This window comes from Cryptomeria japonica, chromosome 4 (assembly GCF_030272615.1).
Source record: "Cryptomeria japonica chromosome 4, Sugi_1.0, whole genome shotgun sequence".
In the NCBI taxonomy this organism is placed as follows: domain Eukaryota; kingdom Viridiplantae; phylum Streptophyta; class Pinopsida; order Cupressales; family Cupressaceae; genus Cryptomeria; species Cryptomeria japonica.
In genome coordinates this window covers 38,208,762-38,221,319 of record NC_081408.1, presented here as the reverse complement: position 1 = coordinate 38,221,319, position 12,558 = coordinate 38,208,762, and positions in this window count along the sequence as shown.

Genomic DNA, 12,558 nt, shown 5'->3' with positions numbered 1-12,558 from the left:
AGAGTTGATAGTAGAGACAATGGTGTAAAGGAAAAATGAAGAATCCATAATAAGTTGCAATGAATTCAAAATTTCATACTACTCAAAGGATATAGATGAAGTAAAAAATAAGAACAGTAAAAGAAGTTAACAACTTTACCCAAGGATTTTATCCAATGCCAAAAGGGCCAAAGGCAGTTACAATGATGTATGGTTAAAGAGGTATAAGGTTTAGATGAATGGGAAATGATAGTATCATAGAATCAATATGAATAAATCTTTGATAGTCCCAAAGTCTCATAGACCTACAATACATAGTCAAAATAGTAACATCATTTAAACAAAAGGACAATTCATAGTTAAATAGACTATCAAGAGTATTGGTCATAACAGAATGCAACCATTGTCATAGAATGTCAAAGATCAAGCTACATTGATAGTTTAAAGCCTCAACATATAACCAAGATAAGCATTAAAGTAATTAAGAGGTGTATGAGAAATTATGGTAGTTAGGAAAGAAAAAATACATGACAATGTATAGCATCATAGAATCTAGTCATATGATTAAGGCATTAGGGACAAATTTCAACATCAATGAAGAAAATGCCTTATCAAGGGACAATGATATTCATAAGATTGAAAGTAGTCACTAGGATGAAAAGGTGACCTTTGGAGTTACCAACTCAATTGAACATCTAGTGAACATGATGGAACTTGTTCCTAAACAAGATAGACTGAAACCTAAGATTGAACCTATTATCACCTTTACCAAAATTGGTAACTGATGGCATTTGCATTAAGATTGCATTAATGAAATGTTATGTTGTCATTGATGTCAATTAACTGGTAATGATATTATTGTAATGTTGTTTTGTAACCAGTAGGCAATTTTGTGGAGTGAACCAGTATTAGTAAGTATTGGAGAGTTGAACCAGAAAACCCCACCTATTGATTTGATAAACCCTAACCAATTAAGTTTGGTGAATTGGTTATATTGGTTTATGATCTAATGATGAGTGGTAATGATTATGACACATATGCATATTGTATGAAGAGAGTTTCAAAGTGTTTTTGGTGAGTTGAGGTAACGGTTTTTGTCTTGGGAATGAGCAAGTATATTGCATGTAATGCAAAGCACATGATGAGTTACTAAGTTCGATGAAGCGGTGATCAAGGAGCGGTCGAGGTTTCTTGAATGATGCGTGGAGATTGTTATGTAATCCAATGGTCATACTTGAACCGACTTGTTTGTAATCTCTATGAGAATTAGGTTTTTGTTGTGTTACCAACCTAGTTGATTTGTTTATAAGGTCGATGAGTAGTTTAGTTTTAGAGTTTGCAAAGTTTTAGTTGAGTGTGTGGTTCCCAAACTAGATGATGTATCTACAGTTTGAGTAAAGGCGGATAGGAGCATGAAAAAGATTTGAACAAGAAAGTCTAGTGCTATTTAAACAAATCAACAAACTCCTATTGTTTTCTAACAATTACAGCAAATTGAAATCCCTTAACCAAGTAAGCTCTAACAAGCTTGGTGCTATTCAAATCCTATAACAATTTGGTCCATTAGCTTGGATTCTAAATCATTTACAAAGGTTACTACTCACAAGGTATTGCTTCTAACAAGGCATTATAGTCAATCCCTTAATCGAGTGGTACCTAACAAGATCTGTTCTTAACAAGACTTTTTGTAAATGCTTTAAAAAGCTTGGCTCCTAATAGGGTGAACTTTAGAAGAGTTCAAATAGTTATCTTGTGAGTCTCATCTCACTGTGGTTTTTCCCATTTTGGTTTCCACGTCAAAAAATATTGTGTCAAGTGGTGAATGTTTTTGTGGTTGATTTTCTTAACTACTTAATCCACTTTGATAAATCATGATAACTGGCAGCAATATGAAATGAAGTTTTACTTATGTCAGTATAAGTATTTGGATGTTTGTGAGTTTCAAGTTATTTACTGTTAATCTATTGTAACAGTCAACCGATTTAACTTGATAGTGATGTTGCATTGATAGTTCTAAGTCTACTTTGAGAGATTAATTTTGAGATTGGTGAAGTTTATCAATTTTTCTATCTACTAATTCACCCCCCCTCTTAGTAGTTGACTAGATCCTTGTTCTTTCATCATACCATCAATTAGTATCAGAGCATCTGAAGTCCTCTAAGGTCTAAGCCTAACAGCTTGAGGTAAAGATCTTGTAGAAGATGATGAAGAAGGAAGGTCCAAAGTTTAATAGAGAGAACTATAGGATATGGAGTGATAGAATGAAAATTTATATCAAGAGTCTTGGAAATCAATACTGAGAAGATGTTGGTACTTAATATGTTGTACCTAGTAGGATTATGACTGATGATCAGAAGAAAGAGCAACAAAAAAGCAATCAAGCATTGGAAGCTATTATTAGTTCTTTGTCTGATGTAGAGTATGTAGATGTCCATGATCTGGAGACTGCATATGATTATGGAAGAAACTTGAAGAGATTTATAATGGTGATGAACATGTGAAGATTGCCAAAGAAGAGAGTCTAAGAGGAAACTTTGATGACATGTATATGGTTGAAGGTGAGAATATCTAACAGTATGATCAGAGGATAAAAGAGATAGTTGGTGAGATCAAGAGTGTAGGTGTTAAAGTGGAAGATGCCACATTGGTTAGTAAGGTATTGAGAACCCTGCTACTGGTCTACGCTATCCGAGTTGCAGCCATTCAGAAGTTAAAATCTATTGATGAAACTAAGGTAACCATTGACTCCATCATTGGTAAGCTTACTTATTTTGAATTAAATGGTTATGATGGTAGTATTTAGAAATCTGAATCAGCATTTAGAGGTTCTATTTCTAATCCATCTATGAGGAAAAGTAGAGATGTCAGTCACAGTTATGAATCTAGATCCAGTAGAGAAGTTGATGATGAAGATAGTTAGGTTGAGCTTGAAGAATTGTTGGCCAAGTGGTTGCCCAAAGGTACTGATAAATATAGAGGTAAATTACCTTTGAGATTTTTTGCATGCAACAAGATTGGACACATAGCTACTAACTATCCTAATGGTGATAATGAGCACAAGCGAGAGAAATTAAAGAAGTACAAGAGAAAAGCAAAAAGAGATTGTCTTATTGCAGTTGATGGTGGTATCACTGATGAGGAATCTGATGGTGATGCTAATGAAGACATTGTGTTTGTAGCCATTAAAGAAGAAACATTTGATCATAAGGCTTTAGTTTTATGAATGGATAACTCCGATGATTAGATCATTGATAGTGGTTGTTCACATCACATGACCGGTGACCAGAGCAAATTTCTTTCTTTGAAGGAATTGATGGTGGAGTTGTAAGATTTGGTAATGACTCACCATGCATGGTTAAAGGTAAGGGAACTATTTCTCTTAATGGAAAGAGAAGTGCAGATGATGTCTACTGGGTTGAAGGTATAAAGCATAATCTTTTAATTGTTTCTCATCTCAATGATAGAGGATATCCATTGGAGTTTAAGAATGGTATGTGCAAAATCTATGGGAGCAAAGGTGAACTGATTGCAACTGACAAGCAGACTAAAGGTAACTTGTTTCACCTGAATCCTAAAGTCAGCAACTGTTTAATTGCTAAAGTAGATGATAGTTGGATTTGGCATAAGAGATTTTGTCATATAAATTTTGATAACATTGTTAAAGTGAGTAAGTCAAAGACAATGTTTGCCTCAGTTGGACAAACCGGTTAATGCTCTATGTAAGGAATGTCAGCTGGGAAAGATCTGACATCCTCAACTTTCAAGAGAAAATCTTTTTCAGTGAAACATCTGTTAGATTTGCTTCATACAGACCTCTATGGACCAATAAGGACTAAAAGTATTCAAGGTGATAGATATTTCATGATATTCACTTATGATTGCTCAAGGATGATGTGGGTCACATTCTTGAAGGATAAAACAAAGGCATTTAATAAATTCAAGGCATTTAGGGCCTTAGCTAAAAAGGAGAGTGGTAAGAAGATAAAGTGTTTGAGGATTGATCAAGGTAGAGAATTCGCTTCTAAGGAATTCACTAGATATTATGAAGAAAATAGTATCAAACAATAAATTTCTGCACCAGGGACACCACAACATAATGGTATTGCAGAGAGAAACAACTGGTTAGTTGTTGAAGCTACTAGGATGATATTGATACAAGGAGGTGTAGCGAAAACTTTCTAGAGAGAAGTTGTCAGCACAATTCTCTACACTATAAATAGGATTTTGGTAAAAAGAGGTAAGGACAAGACTCATTATGAATACTGGTATGGTAGATCACATAATGTTATTTATTTCAAGATATTTGGCAGCAAATGTTTTATTAAGAGAGGTGACTATGTTAGCAAGTTTGAGGCTAAAAGTGATGAAGGTTTATTTCTTGGCTATTCCAACAAGATTATGGCCTACAAATGTTATAACAACCAGACACAGAGAATCATTAAGAGTGTTGATATTGGAGTGGGTGTATCCTAAAGTCTTAGGGGAAACCAAAGTGGAGAGCAAGGATGAAGATCCTTGCATTTTGTTTTTGGAACCAAAACCTATGAAACCTGAAATTGGTAGAGAGAATGTTGTTGTACAAGTTCAACCAGAACAGGTAGATTCAGAAGATGATGATGATAATAATGAAGAAGAACCTAAAGATAATGATCATGTTATTCTGAGGTATGTGAGACTCAATCACAATCCTGAATAAATTATTGGAGATAGGGATGTTGGAGTATTAACCAAAAGAAGAATTAGAGAGAATTATTGCATGATCTCCACTATTGAGCCTAAAATTGCTAAGGAAGCATTTGGAGATCATGATTGGGTTAAAGATATCAAGGAGGAGCTTTAAAAAATTGAGAAGAATAACACATGGATCCTAGTACCCTGACCAGTAAATAAAAATGTGATAGGTACTAAGTGGGTTTTCAGGATCAAGCTGAATGAAGATGGTGTTGTAGTTTGTAACAAAGCTAGATTGGTTTATAAAGGTTATGCACAAGAAGAAGGAGAAGATTATGGTAAAACTTTTGCACTAGTGGCTAGACTGGAAGGTGTTAGATGTTTACTTGCATTTGTAGCATACAAGGGATTCAAAGTATATCAGATGGATGTAAAGTCAACATTTTTGAATGAAATACTGGAAGAAGTATACATTGAGCAGCTAGATGGTTATGCTTTGACTGATGAGAAAGATATGGTATGTAAGTTGTATAAGGCATTATATAGATTAAAGCAAGCACCGAGAGCATGGTATGAAAGGCTTCATTCACACCTAATGAAGGTAGGTTTTCAAAGAACCAATGAAGATAGCAACATATATCTTAAATCTGAAGGAGATAAAATACTGGTTAGTGAAGTGTTTGTAGATGATATCATATTTGGAGGGAATGATGACATGAGAAATGACTTTGCAAATGAAATGAAAAGTGAGTTTGAAATGTCTCTAGTGGGAGAGATAAAAAATTTCATAGGTTTGCAAATACAACATATGAAGAGTTGTATTTTCATTACATAGTTTAAGTATGTGAAGGAGGTATTAAAGACATTTGGTATGTGTGACTGTAACCAATTGAGACACCAATGGTTACACGTTGTAAGTTGTCTGAGGAAGATGAGGCCATATATGTTGATGAGAAAGAGTATAGGTCAATGATTGGAAAATTGCACTATGTTGTTCACAACAGACCAAATATAAAATTGCACTATGTTGTTCACAACAGACCAAATATATCTCATGCAGTTGGTCTAGTTGCTAGATTTCAGAAGAATCTGAAGCAAACACATTTGATAGAAATAAAGAGGATATTCATAGATTTGCAAGGTACTATTGACTATGGATTATGGTATCCATATGAAGGAAAGTTTGACTTGAAGGTGTACATAGATGCAGACTAGGAAGGTAATGTTGATGATAGGAAAAGCACAACTGGTGGAGCATTCTTTCTTGGAGGAAGACTTGTTTCATGGAGTAGCAAGAAACAAAGTTGTATTTCAACATCTACTGCTGAAGCTAAGTATGTTGCAGCTTATATGAACTGTACCCAGGCTATCTGGATGAGGCACATTTTAAAACATTTCAAGATGAAGTTTATAGAACATGTAGAGATCTTATGTTATACCAGTGTCATAATATTTCAAAGAACCCTATCTTGCACACATGAACCAAGCATATTGAATTAAAGTATCATTTCTTGAGGGAAAAAGTATAGAGTAAAGATTTGATCTTAGAGCATGTTTCTACCAAGGAGCAGCTTGCAGATATCTTTATGAAACCTCTACCTAAGACTACTTTTGAGTATCTTAGAATTCAACTAGGGGTTATACCCTTTCATGAGGTCAATTGAGAATGATGTAGAGTACATCAGTCCTGAAGATACTTGTAGAATTTTACAACATGATTGATATAGGAGTGGAGTTATTCCATAGGGGGAGTATCAAGTTGCAGGTTGTTGATGCTGAACAGTGAAGTTTTACATTACAGGTTTTACTTTCAATTTGGTATTGTTGTCAAAGGGGGAGAAGAACTATGTGATTATGGGAGAAGAACAAGTGACAAGCTAAAGACAAGGAGAGTACATGGTAAAATGTAAACCAGGATTCCTATTAACAATCATAGAAATCAATGGTATGTATATTTGTATTGCCATCAATGCCAAAGGGGGAGATTGTTGGCATTTGCATGAAGATTACATTAATGCAATATTATATTGTCATTGATGTCAATTAACTGGTAATGATATTTTTGTAATGCTATTTTGAAACCGGTAGGAAGAGATAGTGAAAGGAAACTGTAACCAGTAGGTAAGTTTGTGGAGTGAACCGATATTGCTAAGTATTGGAGAGTTGAACTGGTAAACCCTACCTGTTTATTTGATAAACCCTAACCAATTAAGTTTGGTGAATTGGTTATATTGGTTTATGATCTGATGATAAGCGGTAATGATTATGAAACATATGCATATTGTATGAAGATATTTTCAAAGTGTTTTTGGCACGTTGAGGTAACAATTTTTGTCCTAGGAATGAGCAAGTATATTGCATGTAATGCAAAGTGCATGATGAGTTACTAAGTTCGATGAAGCGGTGATCAAGGAGAATTCAAGGCTTTCATGAATGATGTGTAGAGATTGTTATGTAATCCAATAGTCATACTTGAACTAACTTGTTTGTAATCTCTATGAGAATTAAGTTTTTGTTGTGTTACCAACCTAGTTAATTTGTTTATAAGGTTGATGAGTTGTTTAGTTTGAGAGTTGGAAAAGTTTTAGTTGAGTTTGTGGTTGCCGAACCAGATGATGTATCTATAGTTTAAGTAAAGGCAGATAGGAGCATGAAAATGATCTAAACAAGCAAGTGTAGTGCTATTCAAACAAATCAATAAACTCCTATTATTTTATAACAATTATAGCAAATTGAAATCCCCTAACCGGGTAAGCTCTAACAAGCTAAGTGCTACTCAAATCCTCTAATAAGGTGGTCCATTATCTTGGATTCTAAATCCTTAAAAAAGTTTACTCCTCACAAGGTATTGCTTCTAACAAGGCATTATAGTCAATCCCTTAATCGGTTGGTCCCTAACAGGATCTGTTCTTAACAAGACTTTTTGTAAAAGCTATAACAGGCTTGGCTCCTAACAAGGTGAACTTCAGAAGAGTTTAGATAGTTATCTTGTGAGTCTCATCTCACTGTGGTTTTTCCCATTTGGGTTTCCACGTCAAAAATATTGTGTTATGTGGTGAATGTTTTTGTGGTTATGTTTTCTATGGTTGATTTGGTTAACTACTTAATCCACTTTGATAAGTCATGATAACCGACAACAATATGAAATGAAGTTTTACTTATGTCAGTAAAAGTATTTGGATGTTTGTGAGTTTCAAATTGTTTACTGTTAATCTATTGTAACAGTGAACCAGTTTAACTTGATAGTTTTATCTTGACAGTGATATTGGATTGATAGTTCTAAGTTTACTTTGAGAGATTTATTTTGAGATTGGTGAAGTTTATCAGTTTATCTATCTACTAATTTACCCCCCCCTCTCTGTAGCTGACCGGATCCTTGTTCTTTCATCATACCGTCAATAAATCAAAGCATACATCTGATGAACCAATATACATTACTGCTATAACTAATGAAAAACTCACATGTAGGGTGTTTATTGATCCACTATGTATGGTTAATATGGATATAAAGGGATATCTTTTCACATATGCATTATATCGAGATAATTATGATATATCTGAAGTCTTGATTAAGATGCATGATGGTTTCACTTGTCCCACCATTGGTTCCATCACCCTCAAGTTAAAGTTGAATTTAAAAGCTTAGATGTTTTTTTTACCATTTTTTCTACCTTAGACCAATTTCATGTGCAGTCAACTCATTTTTTAAGGCAGTGCCCTATGTAGTCCATTAAAATGTTAAAGTTCTCAGTTCAAGGACAAGTGTAAACTATATTTCATAGTGGGTTCTAGACCTTGTTTAGATGTAGCATTCTCGTATTTGTATCTTTATTCTTCTATATGTTGTATACATGTTGTGTTGTATATGTGATTTTATGTTATCTTTTGGTGATGATGAAAAGTGTTGATGCTTTTTGGTCTCTTCCACGTTGACCTAAAAGGACCCTTTGCTCCTCATGTATTCTTCATCTAATAGTTTTCATCATCAAAGTTCAGGTATCCATGAACAAAATATTTAACAAGCAACCTCAAGATCAACTATCTGCAGAATAGGGATCTTACCAGTTAAGGTCTTACAACTGCTTTTTTAGGAGCACACCCAGCTAAGAGTATCTTAGCCTAGTTAAGAGCTATTACAATAAGGGTTGTTAGGACCATCACTTTTAGGAGCTACCCAACTATTGGATTTAAACAACACAAGTTAATGTGTGATCCTGATAAGAGATTTAACCTTTGGACCTGTAAGGGTCCTACCGCACCCTAATAGGAGTGACATTGTTAGAGGATTTTATCTTGCTACAACTATTAGGGAACAACAAGTTTAACTGATCTACATGTAGCACCTATGTGTCTGATAAGATCCGCTTTAGTTCTTCTTCTAACCTTCTCTAAACATCAACATAGAGCTTCCTCTTTCACCGCACAATCAAATTCTCACTAAGAATTTCATATCTGATTCACCATCACACAATATACTCCTTTTTATAAGTAACTCTACTAAGTTGGCCAAGAACCCTTGGAACAATTTCCTAGGTTCAATGTATCTAGTCAATATTGCTCTTTATGCTTTCCTTATGTCGGCAAAACATAACACAACACAAAAATATAACATTATGACTACCGGTTTATCAATCTAAGCAATTTTGTTCTACCGCTTCTATGTTCTTCATGACTACCTACTCAGAACATCATAACTTTCTCATTCCATCAAATTTGTTGATGTGATTCTAGTCATAGACTCCTTCCAATGTCATGAACATTCATTCCAAACTACAACACTTAACTCTTCACCAATATTCTGTACCGGTCACTTGAACATAGCTCTGTCACTATTTACATGTTCACTATTTAGTTGACTCTACTACTAGTTAAGCTCTATTGGTTGGACTAAATGACTTAGATGACTGACAAAACATGGCTTCCATCAATGAAAATACAATACAAGCCATCAACCATCCTATTACATCAACAACATCATAGCCAACAAAATTTACTTGTTCTTTTTAGCTTTCTCCAAATGAAGTGTGAGCTACTTGCAAAAAGAAAGGTTCTTTTTTTTGTTCTTTTTACCGTTTGTAAGAAAAACAAAGTTAGGCTATTTTATGTGAACTAGAAATATTTTATATAGGGAGTAAACTAAGAGGGGGGGGTGAATTAGTTTACCATTAGAAATTAGAACTAATTAATGATATTGCATGAAGATTCCATTGATGAAGTATAGTCTTATCATTGATGTTAGTAGTAACTGGTAATGGAGTTGTATTGCAACTGGTGGTGATGCAGTAATGCAACTGGTAGTTGGGCAGTGAAGGAAACTGGTATTGGTATTTGAAGCAGAGTGATCAACCAGTAACCCTAACTTGTTCATATGCCAAACCATAACCAATGGAGCTTGGTGAATTAGTTGTGCTGATCTATGATCTATTGGTGATTGGAGATGGAGATGCCATGTATGCATGATGCACGTGATGAGTTTCAAAGTGGTTTTTATGCATAGAGATAATTGTTTCATCTTGGGAATGAGAAAATGCATAGCATGAAGTGAATAATACATGATGAGTTACAAGATCTAATGTGCGGTGATCTAGGAGCGGTCAAAGTTGTCTTGAACAATGTGCAGCAAATTGCTATGTAATCCAATGGTCATATTTGAACCAATATGTTTATAATCTCTATGAGACCTTAGGTTTTTCGTTGTGTTACCGACCTATTGTTTTGTTTTTAAGGTCAATGAGTTGTTTGTAATTATGTTGGAAATTTTGTTAAGTGTGGTAGTGTGATTGATTGTTGAGCTAGAAGGAGTACCTACAAAATGTTTTGAAGGTAGATAGGAGCATAAAAGGATCTGATCAAGCAAAGAAGTGGTATTACCAAATCAGCAAAGACCCTGCGGTTCTCTAACAATTACAACAGTTAAATCCCTTAACTGGGTAAGCTTTAATAGGCTTGGTGCTATCTAAATCCTCTAAACAAGTGATCCATTGGATTTGAAATCCTCTATTGAGGTTACTCCTAACAGGATATTTCCTTTAACAGGGTATTGTTGTCAATCACATAACTGGGTGGTCCTTAACCTAATCTAATCCTAATAGGACATTTTTGTAAATCTTCTAAAAAGGCTTGTCTCCTAATAGGGTGAACTTCATAAGAGTTCAGAATACTTGTGGGTATTCATCCCCACCATGGTTTTTCCCATTTGGGTTTTCATGTAAAAAATTGTTGTGTCACGTGTTGAATGATTTTGTGGTTATGTGTTTTGATATGGTTAATATGTTTAATTGGTAAAGCCACTTAGATATGTTTAGATGACCGAAAGTGATCTAAAATGAGCTATTACTAATGTTATTAAAGTGGTTTAATGTTTTGGTTAAATGGTATGTGAGTTTCAGATCTGTTACACTATTATATTGGTATTCTAGTCAACCGGTAAGCTTGATAGTGTAGTTGTAGTTTTTGATACAGTGTCTAAACTAGTTAGTTAAGTGATTGATTTATGAGTTGGGTTTTAGTTTGGTGAAATTTTATTCTATTTTCTATCTACTAATTCACCCCCCCTCTTAGTAGTTGACCGGATGCTTATTGATTCATCATATCATCAATTGGTATTAAAGCTTTTCAAATCCTCTTATGTTTAAGCCTAATAGATTGAGGTAAAGATCTAGGAGAACATGATGAAGAAAGAAGTTCTGAAGTTCAATAGGGAAAACTATAGAATCTGGAGTGATAGGATAAAAATCTATATCAAAATCTTAGGAAGTCAATATTGGGAACATGTTGTTACTAAATATATCTTTCCTAGTGGGATTTTGTCAGATGATCAGAAGAAGGAGCAACAGGAGAATAATCAAGCATTGGAGGCCATTATTAGTTCCTTGTCAGATTCAGAGTATGTTGATGTCCATAGATTTGAGACTACTTTTGAAGTATGGACTAAACTTGAAGATATATACAATGGTGATGAGCATGTGAATATTTCTAAAGAGGAGAGTCTGAGAAGTAAATTTGATGATATGTGGATGGCTGAAGGAGAAAAAATTCAATAGTATGGTTAGAGGATCAAGGAGGTAGTTAGTGAGATCAAAAGTGTTGGCGGTATAGTGGAGGATACCACAATGGTTAGCAAGGTATTGAGAACCCTTCTACTAGTCTATGTTATTCGAGTTGCAACCATTTAGGAACTCAAGTCTATTGATAAATCAAAGGTAGCTCTTGACTCTATCATTGGTAAATTAACTTCATTTGAATTAAATGGTTTTGATGGAAGTGTTCAGAGATTAGAATCTACATTTAGAGCTTTAGTTTCAAACCCACTAGTAAGGAAAAGTAGAGAAGCTACTTACAGTCATGAGTCTAGATCTAGCAGAGAGGTTGATGATGAAGACAGTCTAATTGATCTTGAAGCATTGTTGGCCAAGCAATTACCCATAGGTACCAATAAGTGCAGAGGTAAATGAACTTTGAAGTGTTTTGCATGTAACCAGATTGGACATATTGTTGCTAACTGTCCAAATGGAGATAATGAGAAAAAATGTGAGAAGTATAAGAAGTACAAAGGCAAAGGTAAAAGAGATTGTCTCATTGCAGTGGATGGAGGAATTATAGATGAGGAATATGAAGAAGATGCAAATGAGGACATTGTCTTTGTTTCTATTAAAGAAGAGACATCAGATCAAAAGGCATTAGTCTCTCACATGGATAGTTCTGATGATTGGATAATAGATAGTGGTTGTTCACACCACATGTCCGGTGACCATAGTAAGTTTCTTACTTTAAAGGAATTTGATGGAGGTGTTGTGAGATTTGGGAATGACTCACCCTGCATGGTTAAAGGAAAGGGAACCATCTCTCTTAATGGAAAGAGCAGTACAAATGATGTCTACTGGGTTGAAAGATTAACACACAATCTTT